The 11,070-nt window shown below is 38.9% G+C and overlaps 1 pseudogene; it reads right to left on the bottom strand.

The window, feature by feature from the left end:
* Positions 1 to 5,561: 5,561 nt before the first annotated feature.
* LOC100456447 (C-terminal-binding protein 2-like) lies at positions 5,562 to 6,883 on the bottom strand (annotated as a pseudogene).
* Positions 6,884 to 11,070: the final 4,187 nt, after the last annotated feature.

Raw genomic sequence — 11,070 nt, 5'->3', positions numbered from 1 at the left:
AAGGAAGACCTGATCTGGATTAAGGAGGAAAAAGTCAGTTTTTGTAATGTCTTACTGGCCAACTTTGGGTAAGTCCCTTCTCTTGTATGGAACTTGTAAAATGGAGAGAGTAATAATATAAATTTGGCCTATTTCCTAAGGCTATCTCATAATAGTACTCTGAAAGAGCTTAAAACATATAGTAGTACACATATTTAAAGAGCTATCATTGTCATGTTACTATTTCATTTAGGAATCATGTTATGATTTCATTTAGACTATAAATCTGTAGTACTAGGAATATGTGAATGTGAATGATTAGGAATCATCATGATGAACAGTATCTTTAATATTTCCACTGCTATCATTAGAGGCAGAGAAATAGATCCTCTGTTTATGATGGTGGGCAGTGTTTGTAAATGGTCGACCATTCCTCCTGCCATTCCACCTGCCCCCACCTCCTCCACCTACTTACACACAAAGGTGGTGACAGAATATATTAAAAAAATGGAGGTATGTTTCTCCAAATACAATTTACAGAACAGCAATTCTTGTGATTACTTTTCCATTATTGGTTTACAGTTATTACTTGGTCAGATGGGTCAGACAATGGCGGGAGCATTGTAGATGGTGGGATAATATGATACAGCAGGGAGACTTTCCTGAAGAGGGATGATGGGGAGGACTTCAAAGACAAGCTCCAGAAATAGGGCATATGGAAGCCAAACTGGTCGTCAGAAAAGTCTATTAATCTTCCATTCTGACTGGAAGGCCACAATGTGAACTTGGCAGGTTGTTTTCTTTCTCAAAGCCTCAGTTTCTTTATCTTTAAATTGGAGATAATAATACCAATTTTATACATAATAAGTATGTCAGATTTTATGTAACTCATCAATAAATGAAGGAACCAGTGAGATGACATAACTGGCTTACAGGGTAATTCAAAGAACCACACGTAATGTAGGCAATGAGGAATGCCGAAATGAATGTACAAATAAGTGCAAGCTGAGTCTATTAAAAGGCAACAATCGATTGCATTCTGCTGGGCAGATTCATTTGCATTTCAGTGGATGAAAGTTATTTGCATCGTTGTCAGTTTTCTGCATTTTACAGTGTTGAGGAATAGCTAAAAATAATCATAACCCAGATCATGGCTTGTTTTCCATTTATAATACTCAGTAATCTTTTTGGTCCATTTTAATCTTTTTTACAATTTTCCCTCACTTAATTAAGTAGAGATAATGCATACAGAGTGCTCGACAAAGAGTAAGTGCTCAATCAATGCTAGCTATTATAAAAATCATTTAAATAATAGTAACAATAAAAATTTTCTGCACTGCTGGCAGAGTTATCTCTCCAAAGTACAGCTTTGGCCATGATAGCTTCTTCTCACATTCAGTGACTCATCATTGTCTCTGAAATAAATTCCACACTTCTTAGCTAGATATTTAAAGTTCTTTGATCTGTCTCCATCTAAACTTGCCAGTCTATTTCCTACACATAACTCCTTGCAAGATCTGTCATGATGACTAGAATTTTACCATTTGGGATCAATCTTTTTTGATAATGAAGAGTTTGGGGTCTCTAAGTGCTCCCTCTGAAGATGCAAATGTCACTAAGAGAGGATTTTGCCCAGAAATGATCTGGCAGCAACACAGTTGCCCAAATTAGCAAGTATATTAGTATGCTTGGGCTGCCATAACAAAACGTTTAAGCTTGGGTGGCTTAAACAACAGACATTATTTTTTCTCACAGTTCTAGAGGCTGGGAAGTCCATGATCAAGGTGCTAGCTGATTGGGTTTCTCATACTGGCTCTCTCCCTAGTGCAGATAGCCATCTTGTTGCTGTGTCCTCACATGGCCTTTCCTCCGTGCATGTGGAGGGAGAGAGAGATTTCTGATGTTTCTTCCCCTTTTGATAAGGACCCCAGTCCTATCATATTTAGGTCCCTACCCTTATGACCTCATTCAACCTTAATTACCCTCCTCAAGGTCTTATCTCCAAATACAGTTACATTAAGAGGTTGGGATTTCAACATGTGAATTTTGAGGGGACACAATTCAATCTATACAGCAACATACTAGAAGATAGAGTGTAGTCAAGAATGGAGACTGGGGGCTGAGTGCAGTGGCTCACATCTGTAATCCCAGCACTGGGAGGCCAAGGTGGAAGGGCCACTTGAGCCCAGGAGTTCAAGACAAGCCTGGGCAACATGGCAAAATTGTATCTCTACAAAAAATACAAAAATTAGCTGGGCATTGTGGCACATGCCTGTGGTCCCAGCTACTTGGAGGCTGAGGTGGGAAGACCACTTGAGCCCAGGAAGATGAGGCTGCAGTGAGCCATGATTGTGACACTGCACTCAAGACTGGGTGACAAAGTGAGACCCTGTCTCAGACAAAAAAAAAAAAAAAAAAAAAAAAAAAAAGGGAGAGAAACTGGGAAGGCCGGCTTCACCGTTGTTCCACAAAATTATTCTGCTGAGTTTTCTTCGTGATGAGATCAACACAGCTCTTACTTGAAGGACTGAACCTGACTCCCATATACCAGAACAGGAGTCTTAGCTGGGGAAGATGAAGTGTGGGACTGGGTTCTCTTCTGCCACTCTCTCAGCCTCCAGTGGGTGTCTCACTTAAGCTGAAAACTGGGGACAGCTGCCTAGGACTGGCTGAGATTTTCACTGGAAGACAAACACCCAGAAATGCTTCTCTTAAAAGATTCCTAAGAATCTTTCCTAAGAATCCTTTTCCTAAGAAACCTTCTCTTAAAAGATTCCTAAGGTTCTGTAGTTTGCTCTTTTGAGTGTCTAAAACATATGATTTTCTTTGTTCATACATTTGATTTTTGTCCAGACATGTTTATTTTAAAGTTTTCCATTCATACCACTCTTTAGGGACATTATAGGGCGTCATTTGGCTTAATTAAAACATCTAATCCATCACAACGCTAATAGGTTAGAAAAACTACAAAATAGATGCATGATTTAGGGGTAGCAAAACACTTGGAATTAATTAATGAAGTTTTCGATTTGGGAAAAGTATTATTTCTTTTTCAAAGTGTGTTATGTGCCAAACTCAATTACTAAGGTTTACAGGAAGACATTTGGGTAATTTCAGAAGCAATTTCAGTAGGTACTATCATATGAAATTGTCTGCTGAGTGGGTAGATAACACTTTCTATTATTACGGTTTGTTTATTGGGAGCCAAGCGGGATGAGAGCGTTAAGTGGTGTGCACATTAAGTTGAGTCAGTGAAACATAGTGAAAAAGAAAAAATAACTGGATTTGGAGGCTAATAGACAACTAGCTCTGTGACATTGGTTAAGTCCCTTAATTTTTAGGCCACAGTTGACTTATCTGTAAAATGATTATTGATGACCTCTAAAGTTCTGTAGTAGTTAGGATAGTTTTAGCTGTTGCAATAAACTCCACAATTCCAGTGGCTCAATCCAATAGAAATAAACTTAAAATACTTTTGGCCGTTGAAGTTTTTTTTCTTTTTTAAATGAAATTTAAAATTGAAGTATGGGATGCATGCTCAAAAATGCACAAATCAAAAGCGTGTAGCTCAATTAAGTTATGAAAAAGTGAATGCCCTTGTAACAGCATCCCAGGAACATTTTCTATAGCTCTCCAATCACTCTCCCTCCAAATTCTTCAAAGCAACCACCATTCCGACTTTGAAAATCATAACTTAGTTTTGCTAGTGCTCATATACCATATAAATGAAATCATATATTGCCATTGATATGCATAAAGTATGTATACTTTTGTGTTTAACTTCTCTGAAAGAGCTATAATAATGAGATTCATACATACTGTTATATGTAGCAGCAATACACTAATTTTGATTGTTTTGCAGTATTCTGTTATATGAATACACCAAAATTTATCCATCCTCTGTTAATGGATATTTGGGTTACTATGAATAATGCTGCTATGAAGAGTCTCAGACATTCATTTGGGGTTGTGTGTGTCCATGTGTGTGTGTGTGTGTCCATTTCTATTGGTACAGATTTAGGCATTGCATTGTTAAAAAAAAACACTAATAGTTTTCAAAGTGGTTGTACAAGTTTATTCTTCTAACAGCAGGATATGAATGTAGTTCCCCCTCATTCTCACCAATGCTTGGTATTGTTGATCTTTCTAATTTTAGCTATACTGGTGGGAATAAAGTGACAGCTCATTGTATTTTTAATTTACATTTCCATAAGGAGCTCATAAGGCTAGGTGACTTTTCATATGTTTATAAGCCATTTGAATATTCTTTTTGTTAAGTGACTGTGTAAGTTCCTTACCTATTTTTATATTGGGTTGTTTATTATTTAGCAATCCAATATAAAAATAGACATTCCTTATTTATTTTGCATATGAGCTCTTTGTCAGGTCTATGACACTATATTTTTTAAAATTACTTTTTACTAAAAATGGCAGTGAATGCTAAATGTCCAGCTTTACAATAAATACAGTAATAGCAACTCAAACTAAAACAAAACATACTTCTGATAGCCATTATTTTTCTGTTTAGGACAATTTTAAAATCTCTTTTGTCACAAAAACAGGAATGTACCTATACAAAGTCTCAAAATAGGCCATCCTTTTAAACAAAAAGGCAATGATTCATAAAAGACTATGAATAGAACATGTAACTAGTTGACACAAATCTAATAGGATTTGTTAAAATCAGTCACATCTAACACATCTGAAGTGTTCTTGTATGAAGTATCACAGGAAGGAAAGAAGACTTTATCAACATCTAAAAAAGTGGGTTTGCTCATGGACAATCTGACAAGTTACCATAAAAAGTGTTTCCTGAGACATAAGGAAATGCAACATTATCTTCTTAAACCTTTTAGTTCAAGTCTTTCCACTCAATAAAATAGCAGAGGATCTGAAACTGAGAAAATGTATTTGAGTACAAACAGCTTGTGAAACTTAACACTTTTTTCATCATTAGACGGTTTTACCAAACAACCAACTTGTCTGCTCAGTAGGCATTTCAGATGTGAGAGACACTTCTCTGTACAGGAGCCTGTACTGTCTTCAATCCTATGCATCAAGTGTCTACCACAGGCAAACAGTTTGCTTCCCCATTTTGTAGTAATGCTATCTTCCTGTTAGCAAAAAGAGGTAACCAGCCCCTGTAGACTGAAGAGACCAGAGTCACAGGATAAGGATTTCCTCTTAATATTTTTTATTTTGATGTTTGAACTCCTGATGCAATATTCTAAAACAGGGTGTCAGGACCTGCTATGCCCAAGGGACTGACAAAGGAAAAAGCTCTGTTTATTTTGTGTGATTTGATGCACGGATGAAAAACTCAACACACAATAACAGAAGTTGGTTGTTAATAAATCACATCCTAGTCTTTCAGCACTTCCATAAGCAGATGACATTTTCAGTTGACAAGTTTTCAGTTTTCATTTTCATTTTATTTTCTCTTGTAGTTTTAACACTGCAACATCAATGATGCATATGTCCAGAATCAGTTAAAAAGACCGCCAAATTATTTTATTTCATCTATTTTTTCACTGTCTCTTGGTCCCAAGTGTATCGGAATGATTACCTTTTGTCATTCTCTGCTATTGTGCGTTGGGATGCTCTCGATTGTCTCCGTGTTTTGTGGGCTGGTTGGGAGAGGGAGCTTGGGAAGGATGTGCCACTGTCAGGAGGTTGTGAATCACTGGGATGCCTCCAAGGATGATCCCTTCCGTGGCTGCAGGGAGTGCTCCTGGAGCCACACCCACGATGCCTGGCAGATACCTGTATGGGGCACCAGTGAGCTAGAGATGAATTGCTTGCTGGTCTATTACTGACCAAGGCGCTGATGTGACAAAGAATTCTTGTTCACACAGTTTCTTAAGCTTTCTGAATGTAACCTGTGATGGCTCAGCAGATCTCGGTGGCAGCTGCCTCTCATCTCCAGTGACGCCTGCTCACTGTACCAGGCAGTGTAGGGAATACAGATAAAATTCGGTACATCTTTAAATGGACCCTGATCAAAGCCAAAGGGCTCTGATTCCTGCATGTCGAGGGCTGCCCCTCTATCCTGCTCTCCTTGAGGGCCTGGCCTAAGGCTTTCTTGTCCACCAAGCCACCACGGGCTGCGTTGACAAGGAATTCTCCCTGCCCCATCTGCTTTACAGTAAAGTCATTGGTGAGATTGTGGTTATGTTCATTGAAACTGCAGTGCATGGAGAGGAGGTCACTCTGATACCGCAAATCCTGCAGGGTATAGACCCTCTGCAGGCCCAGGGACTGCTCTATCCCATCCTGCAAGTAGGGATTATAAAATAAGACACTGAATCCGAAGGCCTTGGCTCGAACTGCAACTGCTTGCTCCATGCCACTGAAGCCGATAAGGCCCAGCGTCTTCGCAGGGATGCGGGCTGCTCCTGATCCACCTCTGCTCCAGGCTCTGTACCCACGTGCCTTCCCCCAGTGCCTGGTACAGCCACGGTTCCTCCGGTACAGATTGAGGATGTGGCAGATGGTGGAGTCGGCTGTTTCTTCCTCGGCTCGGAAGGGGTGTTGCACACAGCAATCCCGAGCTCACAGCCAGCCTTGATGCCCACATTGTCGTGGCCAGTGCCTATCTGCAATAGTCACTCTCAGGGCCTTGAACTTCTCCAGGTCCTCCCTGACGAAGGTGATTTTGTGGTACGTCATGGCGCCCACGGCTTCATTTAAAACCTTCTGGTGGATCTCCTGCGTGGACTGTGCATCACAGAAGGCCACGGTGGCCAGGTCCTTCAGGATGGGCATCTCCATGGTGCAGTTACGGTGGTCCAGCAGCGCCACAGGGGGTGGGGTGCTCGGGGCTGTTCAGGACGTGGGAGCGGATACCTTCACAGATTGTGTCCAATCGCTGCCTCTTGACCTTGTGCTTATCCACAAGGGCCATTCTTATGGAACTGTGCAAATCTCAGATCAAAAGGCAAAGCAATCCTCTAAGAACTTAGAGAAACTTGCAGGAGTCTGCGTGCATGACGCCACCATGAACCCAACATAAATCTGTCCACTAACTCTATAGCCTGATGTGATTTTTTTCTCTACTTCACTTTGAATGTCCTAAAGATTTTGCTTTATATTACTCTAGAGCTCATATATATTCACACTGTTTTATCCTCATTGAAATTTGTACCCTTTGGTATTAAAAAAATACCCCTCCCTGACTTGTTAAATACTTTTTAGCCTGAATTTAATTTTGTATAATATTCAGATTGTGATTTTTTTCTTTTTGTATGAGTTTGCCTAATATATTTTTGTCCATTCTATTATTTTCAGCTTTTCTGAGATTCTATATTCAGCACAGAATTCAATTTTATGTTGTGATATAATCTGAATATGTCTTTTTAAAGACATTTTCACATTTATTAGTATAACAAATATAATATCCCAGTCCTCTATTTCTTTATATAGTACCTATTGATTTTCTCCTATGGCCAATGGAAAGAATGAGGGCATACCTTTTCCTCTCTGTTTCCTGCTCTGCTTCCCGGTACTACAATTATATTATCTTCTTACTATTTGCCTTTGTATTGTTCTATATAATTAGGTCTTGGATTTGATTTTTTAAAAGCATATCCTTTATCCTCAGCAGAATCATTGTATCTACTATGCCTCTCATTTTTTTTCTTCCTCTGTTGATATTTGTTGGTTATAATAATTCTACATTGTCAGGGCATATAACATTTGCGTTTTGTTCTGTCACTCTTCACTTGGCATTTGTTTTAAGCTTGGTAATCCATTTAAGCAAAGGGGACTTTGTTTTACTTGTCTTTTTGTCATAACTTTACTAGTAATCTTTTGGTTGGATGGAGTTTGGCTTCTAGTAGATTCCTGTTGCAAATAAGAGGGCTTATGCAAATAATCCAATTTGTCCATTTTATTTAAACCTAAATCACAGTTTCAAAGAATATAAAAATCCTTGAATCTCATCTTCTTTTCAGAAGGTTTCAAAGGTGTTGTGCTACTCTCTTCTACCACTGAACATTGCTATGAACATTTTCCCTCTTGACTTTGTGACTATTTTTTTTTTGCTGTTGTTGTTGAGACTAGACAGTAGTCTAACTAGAAGTGGTGTTTTTTTTTTTTATACTTTAAGTTTTAGGGTACATGTGCACAACGTGCAGATTAGTTACATATGTATACATGTGCCATGTTGGTGTGCGGCACCCAGTAACTCGTCATTTAACATTAGGTATATCTCCTAATGCTATCCCTCCCCCCTTCCCCTACCCCACAACAGGCCCCAGTGTGTGATGTTCCCCTTCCTGTGTCCAAGTGTTCTCATTGTTCAATTCCCACCTATGAGTGAGAACATGTAGTGTTTGGTTTTTTGTCCTTGCGATAGTTTGCTGAGAATGATGGTTTCCAGCTTCATCCATGTCCCTACAAAGGACATGAACTCATCATTTTTTAGGGCTGCATAGTATTCCATGGTGTATATGTGCCACATTTTCTTAATCCAGTCTATGATTGTTGGACATTTGGGTTGGTTCGAAGTCTTTGCTATTGTGAATAGTGCCGCAATAAACATACGTGTGCATGTGTCTTTATAGTAGCATGATTTATAGTCCTTTGGGTATATACCCAGTAATGGGATGGCTGGGTCAAATGGTATTTCTAGTTCTAGATCCCTGAGGAATCGCCACACTGACTTCCACAAGGGTTGAACTGGTTTACAGTCCCACCAACAGTGTAGAAGTGTTCCTGTTTCTCCACATCCTCTCCAGCACCTGTTGTTTCCTGACTTTTTAATGATTGACATTCTAACTGGTGTGAGATGGTATCTCATTGTGGTTTTGATTTGCATTTCTCTGATGGCCAGTGATGATGAGCATTTTTTCATGTGTCTATTTGCTGCATAAATGTCTTCTTTTGAGAAGTGTCTGTTCATATCCTTTGCCCACTTTTTGATGGGTTTTTTTTTCTTGTAAATTTGTTTGAGTTCATTGTGGATTCTGGATATTTGCCCTTTGTCAGAAGAGTAGATTGCAGAAATTTTGTCCCATTCTGTAGGCTGCCTGTTCACTTTGATGGTAGTCTCTTTTGCTGTGCAGAAGATGTTTAGTTTAATTAGATACCATTTTTCAATTTTGGCTTTTGTTGCCATTGCTTTTGGTGTTTTAGTTGTGAAGTTCTTGCCCATGCCTATGTCCTGAATGCCATTGCCTAGGTTTTCGTCTAGGGTTTTTATGGTTTTAGGTCTAACATTTAAGTCTTTAATCCATCTTGAATTAATTTTTGTATAAGGTGTAAGGAAGGGAGCCAGTTTCAGCTTTCTACATATGGCTAGCCAGTTTTCCCAGCACCATTTATAGATTCAATGCCATCCCCATCAAGCTACCAATGACTTTCTTCACAGAATTGGAAAAAACTACTTTAAAGTTCATATGGAACCAAAAAAGAGCCCGCATCACTAATCAATCCTAAGCCAAAAGAACAAAGCTGGAGGCATCACACTACCTGACTTCAAACTATACTACAAGGCTACAGTAACCAAAACAGCATGGTACTGGTACCAAAACAGAGATATAGATCAATGGAACAGAACAGAGCCGTCAGAAATAATGCCACATATCTACAAGTATCTGATCTTTGACAAAGCTGACAAAAACAAGAAATGGGGAAGTGGTGTGTTTTGTGATTGGTTTGGGGAGTGTATTTGGCTTTCTCAGGCTGTTCCTAATTGGAAGCAGGTGGGGAGGGTTGCAGGGGTGGATGAGAACATGGAATTAAGCTGATAGTTCTTGATCAAGTCCTGGATGTTTTGGGCCAGTTGCTACAGGGGTTGTTATTTGGTTTTCTGGTCACTGCAGAGTGTAGGTCATAGTTGTGTTTGTATATATGGTCTTGATATTGTCCATTTGTATGTTCAGTCTCTCAGTTTTGCTTTTTCTTTTTTTGGACATTCTGATTATTTTTATTCTGGCTAACTTTAACTGTCTTCCATATCAATTACCTTCTCTGAAGTCTCTTAAACTTTATTTCCACTTAATTTTTTTCTTTCCTTCATGTCTCTTTATGTCTCATACTGTGTTAACTGGTGGTTGTTTTCCCTTTTGCTCCTTCTAATTTTGCTTTTATTTCTGTGAGGGCTCTATTTTTTTCCTTTTCTGAATGCTTCCAGCCCATATTTAGCTCTTCTGGTTTTGCTCTTTCTTCCTTGAGTTCTTGCATATGAGCTTTGTGTGCATGTCTAACACAGGACATTGTTTTTTAGTTCTTTTAAATTTCTATTGCAATTTTCCTTTTCTCCATGGCACTGTTCTGTATTCTTCTTTGCTTTCCTTTAGAAAGCATTTGCTTTTCTTTATTCTTTTCTTTTTTCCCTCTTATCTTTGTATGAATTCTATGCTTTTTAAAAAAAATTACTCAACTTTAAAAGAGGCAAACATTTCTTGACCCACTAAATGTGTAAGGGAGGAGAAAGACTATTCAGATTAGTATTTTTTCCTATGATCCAGGATTTTGTGTGTAATTTCATTCAGTCTTCACTCAACGAAGATAGTCAGCTCTACTGCTTTTAATTTACTATTATTTTGAATACATTTCTCTATCCTCTTCTGAGCCATAGACACAGATTGAAAACACATATTTCTTCATTTATCCCAGCTTTCCCTGTTTCTTGGATCTCACAGATACAACCTCATTTTGCATATCCCCGTCTTTCTATTACAAACTAAAATTGGCATCACAGTGTGTGCCCCTCACTTTCAAGGAGTAAATGTTTTCTCACACTTTTTGGAAGCTGCAGTTTAGTCTTTCTCTCTAGAATCTGTTTTCCGGCTCCTTCCTGCATGGCCCCTTCTAAGTTACAATTGTTGTTTGCAGCTCTTGAATTTTTGTAGGGAGAGTTGGTGTGCGCATGGGTGTCTGTCTGTGCTGCTATCACAGAATACCTGAGACTGGGTAACTTATATATAATGGAAATTTGTATCTCATAGTCTGGAGTCTGGGAAGTCTAAGATCAAGGCACTGGCAGATTCATTGTCTGGTGAGAGCCTGGTCTTTCTGGTCTCTGCTTCCATGATAGCTCCTTGTTGCTATGCCCTCTGGAGGGGACTAATGCTGTGTCCTCACATA

This window comes from Pongo abelii, chromosome 12 (genome assembly GCF_028885655.2).
Source record: "Pongo abelii isolate AG06213 chromosome 12, NHGRI_mPonAbe1-v2.0_pri, whole genome shotgun sequence".
NCBI lineage: Eukaryota > Metazoa > Chordata > Mammalia > Primates > Hominidae > Pongo > Pongo abelii.
This window is presented reverse-complemented; position numbering and strand designations above follow the sequence as displayed.